Below are 14,287 nucleotides of genomic sequence, written 5' to 3' on the forward strand. Positions count from 1 at the left end.
GAGGAGGGACAGAATATGGTGGAATTCCTGGACGGGCTCTTTCCGAGTCCGCTCGACATAGCAGGCCATAAGCTGGAAATCGATTGAGCTCTCAGGGATCCGGCTCGGCGATCCGCTGAGGGAGACAGGTCCCGATCAATTCTGGCCAAATTTCTGAGATCATCCGATAAAGATCTTGTGTTACGTGAGGCGAGGAGTAAAGGAAGGCTTTCTTGGAAGAACCACAGCATTTTCTTGTTCCCAGACTTTGCGAACTCGACAAGAGAGAAATGTGATCGATTCAAGGAATGCAAGAAACTTTTACATCATTGGAAGGTCGCTTTTGCACTGATTTTCCTGGCCAAATTGAGAATAGATGCCGTAAAACATTCACATGCCCACAGCAAGCGATGTCCTACATAAAGTCAATGGAGTGAGTGGGTTGTGTTGTGGTGCTCACATTGCGGCCGGGTGGACAGGCTCACTGAACATTCGCTTGACTGTTTGAAGATTCTGCACGCTCTTTGTGTGCTGGTTCCGCCTAGTGGCTTGCGTTTATTTTGTAGAGCAACACACCTTCCGGACGGATTTGTGGATGAATCTACACGCTCTTTGTGCTTATTCTGCCTATCGGCTGTAGTTTATTTTGTGGAGTATTTCTTGCAAAGTCATTGGAGTAAGTAATTTGCTTGTACTCATGTTGTAGCCGAATGGACTGGCTCACTGAACATTCGTTTGACTGTCTGAAGAATCAGCATGCTCTTTTTGTGCTGGTTCCACCTAGCGGCTGGAGTTTATTTTGTGGAATAATACACCTTTAGGACAGTTTTATGGATGAAGCTACATGCTCTTTGTGTTTATTCTGACTATTGGCTGGAGTTTGTTTTATAGATTATCTTTTGCTGTGTAATTCTGTCTCACAAAATTTATATAGAATCACCGGACTTGAGCAATCCGACGGGAAAGTTGTTGCAGAGGTTCTCGTAGGCATGCATGGACTGTTTGAGTTTGGAGGGATGGACGGCAGTTGAAGCTGTCATGAGTGGGGTTAATGTGCACGTTTTTTTTCTGTTTGTTTGGTTCTAGGGAATGTTCAGGGTTTGACTGTTGCACTAATGTTGGAATGTGGTCTTTATAATCCTGTTTTTGACACACACTCTATTTTTTTTACATGTCAAAATGTCAGATGTTACTATGAGTGGATTGTCTCTCTCCATGTGAAATGTGAATGGGTTGGGGCACCCAATAAAAAGAAGGAAGGTTATTTCTCTACTTAAGTGTTAGAAATATGATATAGCGTTTCTCCAAGAAACGCACCTTTCCCCGCAGGAAGCTGAAAATTTGGAAAGACATGGGGTGGGCAATTTTTTTTTATAGTGCTGGTTTGAGTACGAGCAGGGGAGTCATTACACTGATAAGTAAACATCTACAATTCAAATGTCTCAAAAAGTGTAAAGATAAATTATGAAGAGTCGTTATTGTTTTAGCAGAAATTCAGGGGCAAAGGTTGATTTTGGCTAATATTTACGCACCTAACGCTGATGATCAGGGCTTTTTTATAGATCTTGAAGGGATGCTGCAAACTGCTGGCACCCCTCATGATATAATATTGGGAGGAGACTTTCATTTATTGATGGACTCAGTCCTTGATCATAGTGTAGCAAAAGTGTGTAAGCCACCTAGGGCAACATTGATGCTTCATAGGATGTGTAAAAATCTTGGTCTTACAGATATTTGGAGACTTCTGAACCCATCTGGTAGGGACTATAATTTTTTTTTCATTAGTCCATAAGATTTATTCTAGAATAGATTTTTTTTATATATCTAAGTCCCTCATTTCATCTGTTGTTGATTGCTCAATTGGAAACATTTTAGTCTCAGATCATGCTCTGGTGAGTTTAGAGGTGTTGCCACATATGGAGAAAAAGAAATCATATAGTTGGCGCTTCAATGTATCCCTTTTGCAAAATCCCGAATTCCAACAAATGCTAAAGGCTGAAATCAATGTCTATATGGAGACCAACTGGTCCTCGGTATTCTCTGTGGGAGTGGCTTGGGAAGCACTTAAGGCAGTTCTAAGGGGTCGGATCATACAGTATGCCTCATTCATCAAAAAATACAAAGAATGTGAAATCGTACAGTTGGAAGGGAATATTAAAAGTGCAGAGGCAGAGCTGAAGCGGCGAATGTTTTCTGATGGCCTCATAGAACTGACCCGATTGAAATACAGACATAATACTATTTTGTTGCGGAAGGTGGAGTTTTGGCTATTCAGGGCAAGACAGTCATATTTTGAGTCGGGGGACAAACAGGGAACCTTTTGGCTAGATATATAAAGCAGAGAGAGTCTTTTTCTACCATTCTCTCGGTGAAAGCTGGTGGTGGTGAAATATTTACCTCAGCCATTGATATTAATAATGCTTTTAAAAATTCTATATTGATATCTATAGTTCCACGTCTTCGTCTACTGATGAAGACATTAGAAACTTTGTGGAACCATTAGATCTCCCTAAATTGATGAATGAGCAAAAATAATCTCTTGATTCTGAGATAACCCTGGAAGAGCTTGGCGAGGTAATTAACGTCTTGCCTTTAGTCAAGGCTCTGGGGCCAGATGGTTTTTCCACTGATTTTTTTATTTTATTTCTTATGCTACAGAATTGGCTCCACTTTTGTTAGAAGTTTATACAGAATCATTAAAGAATGGAAAGCTTCTGCCAACCATGTCACAAGCCCGGATCAGTCTGATTCTTAAAAAGGACAAAGTTCCAAGAGAGTGTAAGAGTTACCATCCAATTTCCCTGATCCAGCTAGACGTGAAAATGTTGTCAAAAATTCTGGCTAACCGATTAAATAAAGTTATGACATCCCTTATACATATAGATCAGGTGGGGTTTATTCTGGGCCACAGCTCTTCTGATAACAATAGCCATTTCATCAATATTCTGTGGTCAGTGGCAAATAATCAGACTCCAGTCGCGGTCATCTCACTTAATGCCAAAAAAGTTATTTGATATGGTAGAATGGGATTTTCTTTAAGATTTTGGAAATATACGAGTTCGGGAATACTTTTATTGGATGGATTAAGTTACTTTATAGACACACGGTAGCGGCGGTACAAACAAATGAATTAATTTCAGTTTATTTTACTGTGGATAGGGGCACCCGGCAGGGTTGCCCTCTTTCCCTATTATTGTTCTGTCTTGCCCTGGAACCATTAGCAGCCACGATAAGAAGGGAAGATGATTTTCCAGGGGTGGTAGTGGAAGGTATAGCACATAAGCTTTTGCTTTACACATATCATATTATATTATTAATCTCTGACCCCATTAGATCTATGCCTGGCCTCCATAGAATTATTAAATCCTTTTCTATGTTCTTGGGATACAGAGTCAGTTGGTTTAAATCTGAAGCTTTGGCGCTGACAGCGTACTGCCCAGTATCGGCTTTCCAGCCGGGCACCTTCCAGTGGCCCAAACAGAGCATTAAGTATTTGGGCATTTTATTTCCAGAAAATTTGTCTGATTTAGTTAATTTTGACCCCTTAATAAAAAGGTTTTCAAGCGATGTGGGCTTCATTACCTTTATCTATGATTGGGAAGGTTAATGATATTAAAATGAATTGTATTCCAAAATTCAACTACCTGCTACAATCTCTCCCTGTAGATGTCCCCCTCTCTTATTTTAAGCAATTTGATAGCATAGCGAAGTCCTTCATTTGGAATGGTAAGCATCCTAGATTGCATTTTAATAAGTTACATAGGCCGATTGACAAAGGTGGGCTAGGCCTATCCGAGATTTTGTTTTATTATTATGCATTTGGTCTCAGACATTTGGCTCATTGGTCGCTTCCACCTGAAAGAGCCCCTCTTTGGTTTTGTATTGAACAGGAAGTTCTTGCCCCTATTTTGCCATTGCAAAGTCTTTCTATTAAACTAATCGGAGAAGTTAAATTATACCCCATTATCTCGCATTTGCACTCGGTATCGACAAAAGTGTCCAGAGTGTTTAATTCGGACATTTATTTAAATGTTGCCTCAAGTATATGACTGAACCCTAAATTATGTATTAATAAGTCCCCTTTCTGCTGGTCAGAGTGGATTGTGAGGGGGGTTACTACACTTGGTGACCTGTATGAGAGTGGAGTGTTGAGATCTTTTGAGAATTTGGTATTCCAAGATCTCAGTTTTATAGGTATTTACAGCTGTGCCACCTGCTCTGTATTGTTTTTGGGAGTAGCACACACACCCCTGAAGCGGCAGATACTCTGGGAGAGGTGATTACTGCTTTTGGAAAAGCTCATGAGGCATCAGTGTATAATTGATAATTCAGAGTCTGGGGGACGGAGCTTCAACTTCTCTCAAGAGATTATGGGAGAAAAAATTTAAATTTGGTAATGGAGGAGGGAGTGTGGGCTAGGATTCTAAAAAACGTCAAGTCTGCATCTAGAGATGCAAGGGTGCACCTTATGCAATTCAGTATTTTACATAGATTCTATTGGACCCCCTCTAGATTGTATAGGCCTGGTCTTAAAGACATACCCATCTACTGGTGATGCCAATCAGAAGTTGGAGACACAACCCATGTCTTTTGGGGGTGTGTTAAGATCCAAGGATTTTGGTTGAAGGTTCGGAGTTGTTTGTGTGTGTAGGGCTTTACTGGTTGTTTAGATCAGTGTTACTATCAGAAATAATTAATAATTATTTCTTTAGTTATTAATTAATATTTAAATTAATTAATTGAATCTAACTCATTAAAACCTCATATGGGGCTCCAGTAAATGTAGTGCGCTATGTTTAGGAGCAGGTTTGGTTATTAGCAATAATTAATAATTATCAAAGATAATTATTAATTATTAAAATCAATAGAACATTGATGAGAATCAATGTTAGCTTTTTTAATCCTTTAAATCAACAATTATCAAAGATAATTGTTAATTGTTAACATCGATGAAACATTAATTAAAATTAACACGAGCTTATTGATCATTCAAATTCAACAATCATCAAAGATAATTATCAAAAATCAATAGAATATTTATAAGGATTAACATTGACGGGGCACCACCCTGGAATCAGGGACTAATAACCAGATTGTATAACAGTCTCAATATTAAATTGTTTTCTTAGGAAAATCGACATCCAAAGAATATCGGTTTTTGGAAAAAAAAACAATGAATGAAGGCTTGAATCCGAGCACTGATATCCCGTCAGCATGACACAGGCGTATGCAAAACAAACCAAAACACTTCTCTTTGTAATATAAACAAAGTTTATTTATGCAGTAATATCATTAATAATTAATACAATGCAGTCAATAAACTTCCGACTTACAACTACAAACTAAACAGTGATATGATTAGATATGGAAACTAAAATAATCCTATAACACATAAGGTGTGTGTGTGTGAGAGTGTGTGTGTGTGTGTGTGTGTAAGGAGGGACACGCACAAAATGGCGGACGTGACTCTCGTGGAGAGTATGTCACGCGAGACTTCCGGCCAGGGAATATGACCGCGAATGGGGGCGGAGAGAAACCAGTCAATGGCGTCTACAGTTAGCACGTGTATCCGCTTTTATGATAGCTTAGGGACAAAGCTGGGCTTTAGCATGAAGCTATCTACGAGCCAAAAATGTGTGCCAGAATGTTTGTGAGGGGTCGCGTGTGTGTGTGTGGTTAGTACGAGAGAGAATAAAGTGACAGCCCTAAAGCCGATTTCGCGATCATGGGAGAGAAAGCAGCTGTTAGTTTATCGCTCAGAGATGCGGTGGATGGCTCGTAAACAGTCCCGCGTTCTTTGACTCTTAAATGGATGAACTCAGTTTACCTGTCTCACCCGCGATGGCAAAATTGCACAACAGTCCAATTTGGTTGGACCACAATACAGCAAAACAAATTCGTGATACCCTGAGTATTAATAATGAGTGGACATGACGGTCCGTAAACTGTACAAGCAAAAAAAAAACCTTGAAACACAAGAATAACACACTATAATATTCTATCTCTGTCCAGACGTAAACCTCTTACTTGAATCGCATGAGGACACAGGTAGAATGTATGTTCCTCCGTCCTTTAACTCCGACCCGGTTCTTTGAGGCTCGAGTGATGAAGGGAGGCCGTTTCCTCGCTCTGTTGGCGGGCACGGTTGTTGATTCTCGGCAGGCTGGTGGAGAACTTCAGAAATGTCGACTTGATTGAAGATGGAAGAGAAATCTTTAATCTTTAATCTCTTCACTTCTGCAGGCAAATGGATAAAGATGCGGATTGCTTGGCGGTCTCCTTCGGTTAGAGTGTTCGGTTGAACACAGAGTAATCTCAACTCGTCCAGCGAGATGGAGATTGTATGGCCACAGTTTCAAGTCGGACGTTACTTCCTTGTGCCACGAGGTTGCACCTGAGCGCAGCGATGAGCTACGTCTATACAGGGTGAACAAAGTTGCTGGAAGCAAATCCCAGAAGCATTTCAGAGGTATTTCTACTCCTGATGATGTCATGGTTTGAGGGACGTTCTGTTGTGTGCCTCATCCAGTAGGAGTTGAGAGTTCGATCCTTTAGTGAGCAAGGCTTGATGGGATTTGTAGTCTGTTTTGGACTCCCTTTGTTTGATTTTGGCGTGACTTTTATCAGTATAATTTATGACCTGGTATGTGGGGGCTTGAGTTAGGTTTTACGACTGTGTAAGGCCTGCCTTTGTCTTCTATCGGAATACATGAGGCCCAACATGTGACTTTTTGGGCACTCACATTTGACTTTGCCCCAGACTTTGTACTTTGGGCAATGGGGAGGTCATAAATTTGGGGGATAAACACATAAAAAATTGGGTTCTGACCAGTATCATGATTGGCAGACAAATTATTTTAAGGGGTTGGAAGTTGGATGGAGCGCCATCATTTCCGGAGTGGTGTGTGGAGATGGGGAGGGTGGCAGCTTTCGAGGAGGAGGCAAATAGAAGGCTGGGGTTTGGGGACTTGTTTGTCAGGAAATGGGGTAATTATTTAGTGTTTTTGGGGGACTCTCATGGAGGGGATGGGGAGAGAGAAGTATAGTTTAATTATATAAGTTTATTAAATATTTAATTTTTTTGTTTGTTTTTTTGTTTTTGTTTGTGTGTGTATTATTATATGTGACCACAGGGGTGTTCATTGGGGGTTAGGGTGGGGTTGGTGATTGGAGAGGGATATTAGTGGGGGTTAAATGTTAATTCGATGTGTATGTGTTGTGTTTTTCTCTACTGTGTAATTTTGAAATGTTGGGCCTCATGTATTCAGATAGAAGACAAAGGCAGGCCTAACACAGTCGTAAAACCTAACTCAGCCCCCACATACCAAGTCGTAAATCTTACTGATAAAAATCATGCCAAAATCAAACAAAGGGAGTCCAAAACAGACTACAAATCCCATGAAGCCTTGCTCACTAAAGGATCGAACTCTCAACTCCTATTGGATGAGGCACATGACAGAACGTCCCTCAACCATGACATCATCAGGAGTAGAAATACCTCTGAAATGCTTCCGGGATTTGCTTCCAGCAACTTTGCTTGCAGTGAGTAGATGCAGCTCATCGCTGCTCTCAGGTGCAACCTCGTGGCACAAGGAAGTAACGTCCGACTTGAAACTGTGGCCATACAATCTCCGTCTCGCTGGACGAGTGGAGATTACTCTGTGTTCAACCGAACACTCTAACGGATCCGAAGGAGACCGCCGAGCAATCCGCATCTTCATCCGTTTGCCTGCAGAAGTGAAGAGATTAAAGATTTCTCTTCCATCTTCAATCAAGTCAACATTTCTGATTTCTCCGCCAGCCCGCCGAGAATCAGCAGCCGTACGCCTGCCGACAGAGTGAGGAAACGGCCTCCCGTCATCACCCGAGCCTCGAGGAACCGAGTCTGAGTTAAAGGACGGATGAACACACATTCTGCATCCTCATGCGATTCAAGTAAGAGGTTTACGTCTGGGCAGAGATAGAATATTATAGTGTGTTATTCTTGTGTTTCAAGGTTTTTGCTTGTACAGTTTACGGACCGCCATGTCCGCTCATTATTAATACTCAGGGTATTAATTATCACGAATTTGATTTGCTGTATCGTGGTCCAACCAAATTGGACTGTTGTGTATTTTCGCCATCGCGGGTGAGACCGGCAAACTGAGTTTATCCATTAAAGAGTCAAAGAACGCGGGACTGTTTATGAACCGTCCACCGCGTCTCTGAGTGATAAACTAACAGCTGCTTTCTCTCCCACGATCGCGAAATCGGCTTTGGGGCTGTCACTTAATTATCATACTAACCACACACACACACACAGACACACACACACACACACACAGACACACACACGAGACCCCTCACAAACATTCTGGCACACATTTTTGGCTCGTAGATAGCTTCGTGCTAAAGCTCAGCTTTGTCCCTAAGCTATCGTACAAGCGGATACACGCAGTAACTGGTAGATGCCATTGACTGGTTTCTCTCCGCCCACATTCGCGGCCATATTCCCTGGCCGGAAGTCTCGCAAGACATACTCTCCATGAGAGTCACGTCCGCCATTTTGTGCACGTCCCTCCTTACACACACACACACACACACACACACACTCGCTTTCTTTGATAATTATTAATTATTGCTAATAACCAAACCCGCTCCTAAACGTAGCACACTACATTTACTGGAGCCCCATATGAGGTTTTAATGAGTTAGATTCAATTAATTAATTTAAATATTAATTAATAACTAAAGAAATAATTATTAATTATAGTAACACTGATCTAAACAACCAGTAAAGCCCTACAGAATCAATAAAAAATTTTAATTACAAAAAAGAAAAGACTGTCAGCATGACTCTGTCCACTGGACCAGATCGGGAGCCCGCTTTTTAGTAAGGTCAGTCAGCGGGCTGGTGACATCAGAATAACTAGGCACAAACCTCCGGTAGTAGCCAGCAAGCCCCAAAAACTGCCTTACCTCCTTTTTGGTCTTGGGTGTCGGGCAAGCTGCGATCGCAGGTTTATAAACCTGTGGATGCACCTGCCCATGACCCAAGTGGAACCCTAGACCTAACTTTCACCTGCCCACTTGTGGACCAAGCTCAGCCCTCTCAGGAACTACCGTCGCCAAGGCTACAGGCACTGCCTCCCTCCATAATTTGAGGAGGTTGAGGTGGTAGATTTGATGTGCCCTTCCCCTATCTGTTTGCCTAACCTCATAATCGAGACCTCCAACTCGTTGTGTGACCTCAAAGGTTCCTTGCCATTTGGCGAGTAATTTGGAGCTCGAAGTGGGAAGCAACACAAGCACTTTATCTCCCTGTGCAAATTCGTGCAGTCGGCATTGACATTCTTGCGCTTGGAGCAAATTCTCCTGTGTTACCTGCCCCAAAGAGTGGAGTTTTGCTCTAAGGTCAAGAACGTATTGAATTTGTTTTTTGCTATTTGAAAGTCCTTCTTCCCAAGCTTCCCATATGGCGTCAAGCACGCGGCGCGGCCGATGCCCATACAGTAGCTCAAATGGGGAAAACCCTGTGGAGGGTTGCGGGACCTCTGGTACTGCAAACAGCAGGGGTTCGAGCCACTTATCCTAATTTTTAGCGTCTTCGTGTATGAACTTATGAATAATGTTTTTCAAGGTCTTATTAAATCGTTCGACCAACCTGTCGGTTTGCAGTTGATAAACGCTGGTGCAAATTGATTTAATGCATAATAATTCATACAGTCCGCAAAGTGTATGTGACATGAATGTTGTGCCTTGATCAGTGAGGATTTCCTTTGGAATCCCCACTTGGGAGATCATTTTGACGAGTGCCTCCGCATCACTACGTGCTGAGATGTTGAGGCACTGCTTCCGGATGGCCCGATGAGGTCCATGCCAATTCTCTCGAAGGGGACCTCGATCAATGGTTTTGGGGTGGCCGGTGGATTCACCAACTGATATTCACGGCATGCCGCACAACCTTTGCGTACGTCGCCGTGAATGCCTGACCAAAAAAAACGGGCCATTATAGAGTTCAAAGTCTTTTCATGACCTAAGTGACCAGCCATTGGGTTATAGTGAGCTGCCTGGAAGAGTATTTCCCGATGGCTCTTTGGTACTAATAGCTGAGTTGTATTTTCTTTGGTCTGAGTGTCCTGCGTCACTCGATACAACTGCTCTTTAATAATAGAAAAGTATGTGTGCTGAGTGACTCCAGCCAGGTCTCCTAAGCAACCAAATTGGCCCGGTTGCTAGGGAGGGTAGAGTCACATGGGGTAACCTCCTTGTGGCCGCTATAATGTGTGGTTCTCGCTCTTAGTGGGGCGCCTGGTGAGTTGTGTGTGGATGCAGCAGAGAACAGAGTGAAGCCTCCACACGCTCTATGTCTCCGCAGTAACGCGCTCAACAAGCCATGTGATCAAATGCGTGGACTGACAGTCTCAGAAGCGGAGGCAACTGAGATTCGTCCTCCAGCACCCAGATTGAGGCGAGTCACTACGCCACCACAAGGACTTAGAGCGCATTGGGAATTGAGCATTCCAAATTGGGGAGAAAAGGGGAGAAAAAATAAAATAAAACTGTAGGCCTACTAGAGATTGAGTGTTTCAGATTCATAAGAAAATCTTTAGAAACTAGATCAAGGGAAATAATAGGCAATATTGTGCATCACTTGTTGACCATCAGTTACGTTCACTTTTGAGGGACTCATCACGTGACTGCTCCAGAGGGAAATCCCCCACAGGGAAGCCCCTGATTATGGGGATTCCCTCGTCTGCGTCATCATGACATGGGGCTGCCGTCGACAGCCCTGGCACCGCCTCTCCAGCCATAGCGTCGCACGTCACACACAGCGACACCACTTTGCAGGAACCATCCACACACATTACCCTCAGTACATTTTTAAAACCAGGCCAATTGGTTCCCAGAATTAGTGGATGGGTGAGGCGGGAATTAACCACGGCCTCTACTCTATGCCTTTTTCCCCTGAATCGTATCTCAGTGGTAACCACCGGATACTTGCGTATGTCACCGTGCACACACCTCATCCTCACCTGTTTATTCTTACCCAATGCCCCGCCTTGCACCAAGCGATAGGTGGAAGAGGTTTGGGAACAACCCAAATCCACCAAAGCTTGTTGTGTATCCCCTTTTACTCTTACCGGTATCCGATACACCCCTGCCCGATTGGGGGCGGCCTGTGGAGCATTGGGGTTCCGGATCAGTGTCCTCACCGCCATCCACGGACATCGATCCTGGCAGTGCCCGGCTTCCCCACAGCTCCAACAGACCGGCCCAGGCTGTCCTTCCACATTCGTGGGGGCGGTCTCGCTGGATGGCCTTCTTTAGGTGTTGGTAATTAAGGAGGCTGGCGGTGGGAAGTTGTTGTGCTGCAAGCTGCGCCTCCCCGGAGAGTAGGGGCCATAAGCGGGCCGCCCACCTGTCGGGAGTCCTCCAATCCTTCAAACATCAGTTCCTTGCCACTCTCTCCCACTCTGGCGTGCCTTATCAGGTCTCCCTCCGCCATCACTATAATGAGAGACAGATGTTAGAGTAATTACAGCCCATGTGAGAAGACTTACCAATTTCCCGCTCCCGCAGACAGACACATGACCACGCCCCCATGCCACAGTGAACTACCGCCAACCATGACGCAAGCCCTAATCAGTCTCATTCTTAAAAAAGATAAAGACCCAAATTAATGTAAAAGTTATCGTCCAATTTCCCTGATCCAGTTAGATGTAAAAATATTGTCTAAAATTCTGGCTAATCGATTAACCAGAGTAGTTACACCTCTTATACATATAGATCAAGTGGGGTTTATTCGTGGCCGTAGTTCTTCTGATAATATGAGACATTTTATAAATATTATATGGTCAGTACAGAATGATCAGACCCAGATCGCTGCCATCTCACTTGATGCCGAGAAGGCGTTTGATATGGTGGGATGGGACTTTCTTTTTAAGATTTTGGAAATGTACAGGTTTGGGAACACTTTTATTGGGTGGAAACAACCGTCAGTGGCAGTGTGAACTAATGGATTAATTTCAAATTATTTTGTCTTGGTAGGGGAACCCAGCAAGGCTGTCCTCTCTCCCCTTTGCTGTTCTGTCTTGCCCTGGAACCATTAGCTGCCACAATAAGAAAAGAGGATGATTTTCCAGGAATTGTAGCAGGAGGTGTGTTGCACAAACATTTACTCTATGCAGATGACCTATTATTATTTGTCTCCGACCCTAGAAGATCTATGCCTAACCTTCATAGAATCATTCATTCTTTCTCCAAATTTTCAGGATACAGGGTGAATTGGTCTAAATCGGTAGCTCTTGCTCTGACAGCATATTGCCCCACCACAGCTTTCCTACCTGGCATCTTTCAATGGCCCAAGCAAGGTATTAGGTATTTAGGCATTTTATTTCCAGCAAATCTGAGAGAAGAGTTAATTTTGACCCATTAATGAAAAGGTTCTCGTGCGATGTTGATAGGTGGGCTTCTCTGCATTTGCCTATGGCTGGGAAGGTCAATGTTATAAAAATGAATTGTATACCTAAATTCAATTATCTACTGCAGTCTCTCCCTCTTTGTTATTTTAAACAATTTGTTAGAATATCTAAGTCTTTTATTTGGAATGGTAAACGACCTGTTACATTTCAGTAAGTTAAGGCTTGACCACGATGTTGTTTGTTGAGGGTTGGGAATTGGGAGTGGGATGGAGAATTAATGGAGGTTAAAAGGGGATAATTGTTGATTCTGTTTATTTATGTTGTGCTTTATTTTGTATTTGTATGTTGGGAATCAATAAAAAAAGTGTTAATCATAAAAACAATTATTTGTTTGTATATACACGACTGAACTGCAAATCACTCTACACTTCCACCACGTATACAGAGACGCTTGCATTTTGTCCTTCACAGAGACATGGCTGAAAGATTGGGAACGTGACTCTGCTTTAACCATTAACGGCTTTGGGGTTCCCCTGCGAACCGATCCGAGATTCAGTGATTATAGGTAAATGCCAAGGTTGTGGCATCTGTCTCTATTAATAAAACATGGTGCAATGTAGTAATTGTAAGGGAAAGTTTGTGCACCACAGACAATGAACTGCTTTCCGTATCATTACGGCTATACTACTTGCCTCGTGAATTCCCTCAAATGTTTGTCACGGTGGTGTATATTCACTCGAAAGCAAATGAGGCAAAGGTGAAGGAGACTGTTGAATGTATTGTTTATAAGTTGCAAAGTGTTTATCCTGATGCACCTAATTTTATTATGGGGGATTTTAACCATTGTTCTTTGAAACAATCTTTGCAAAAATTGCAACAGCATGTTACTTGTGCAACACAGCACAGCAAGACTCTGGACTTATGTTACGGACAGGGTTGGGAGGGTTACTTTTGAAAAGTATTCCACTACAGATTACAGAGTACATGCTGTAAAATGTAATTTGTAACATATTCCGTTAGATTACTCAAGGTCAGTAACGTATTCTAAATACTTTGGATTACTTCTTCAGCACTGGTAGATTTTTTCACTTGTTTTGACTATAAAAACTCTGCCAGTACAGTAAGACAAAATACACATGTTAAAAATACTTTCTCTGAAAAAACAAAATATATTATGCAGTGTTGTTTCTAGGATTTTTAGATAATTTTTGTATTGTTTTCCTGTAAACTATCATCAAGAATATGATTTTTGCCCTAATACCAAAGGTCTTACTAGAAAAAAGAAATTATGATCCACTGTGAATTTTCTTGATAAAAAACTATGATCGTGCCTGGTAACATGTGCTTGTAAAATGGCTAGAAATAGCATTTTAGCTTAGCGTAAAGCTGACAGTTTACGCAAGGTTTATTTCTATTTCTTCTGCTCCAAACTTACTTCAAACTGACTTTGTACGACTGCTCGTATGAATGTAACACATCATAAGAAAGTGTTTCACCGCTGTTCAAATGCACTTTGGATCGCATCATTTATACGTAGAAATGTTTTCCATCTGAAAGGACTAAATATTAAACGAAACAAATGACAATAAAATGCAAAGTAATCTCTTCAGTAATCAAAATACTTTTTGAATGTAACTGTATTCTAATTACCTCTGATTTAAATTGTAACTGTAGTGGAATACAGTTACTTATATTTTGTATTTTAAATACGTAATCCCGTTACATGTATTTCGTTACTCCCCAACCCTGGTTACGGATCCGTCACAGGTGCATATGAGTCCATTAGTAATCCACCTTTGGGACTGTCTTACCATAATACTGTGTTTTTCATTCCTGTGTATAAATCTGTTCTAAAAAGTATAAGGCTGAAAGCAAATCCATCAGGAAATGGTCTGCAGACTCAT

The sequence above is a fragment of the Myxocyprinus asiaticus genome, unplaced genomic scaffold (assembly GCF_019703515.2).
Source record: "Myxocyprinus asiaticus isolate MX2 ecotype Aquarium Trade unplaced genomic scaffold, UBuf_Myxa_2 HiC_scaffold_99, whole genome shotgun sequence".
In the NCBI taxonomy this organism is placed as follows: domain Eukaryota; kingdom Metazoa; phylum Chordata; class Actinopteri; order Cypriniformes; family Catostomidae; genus Myxocyprinus; species Myxocyprinus asiaticus.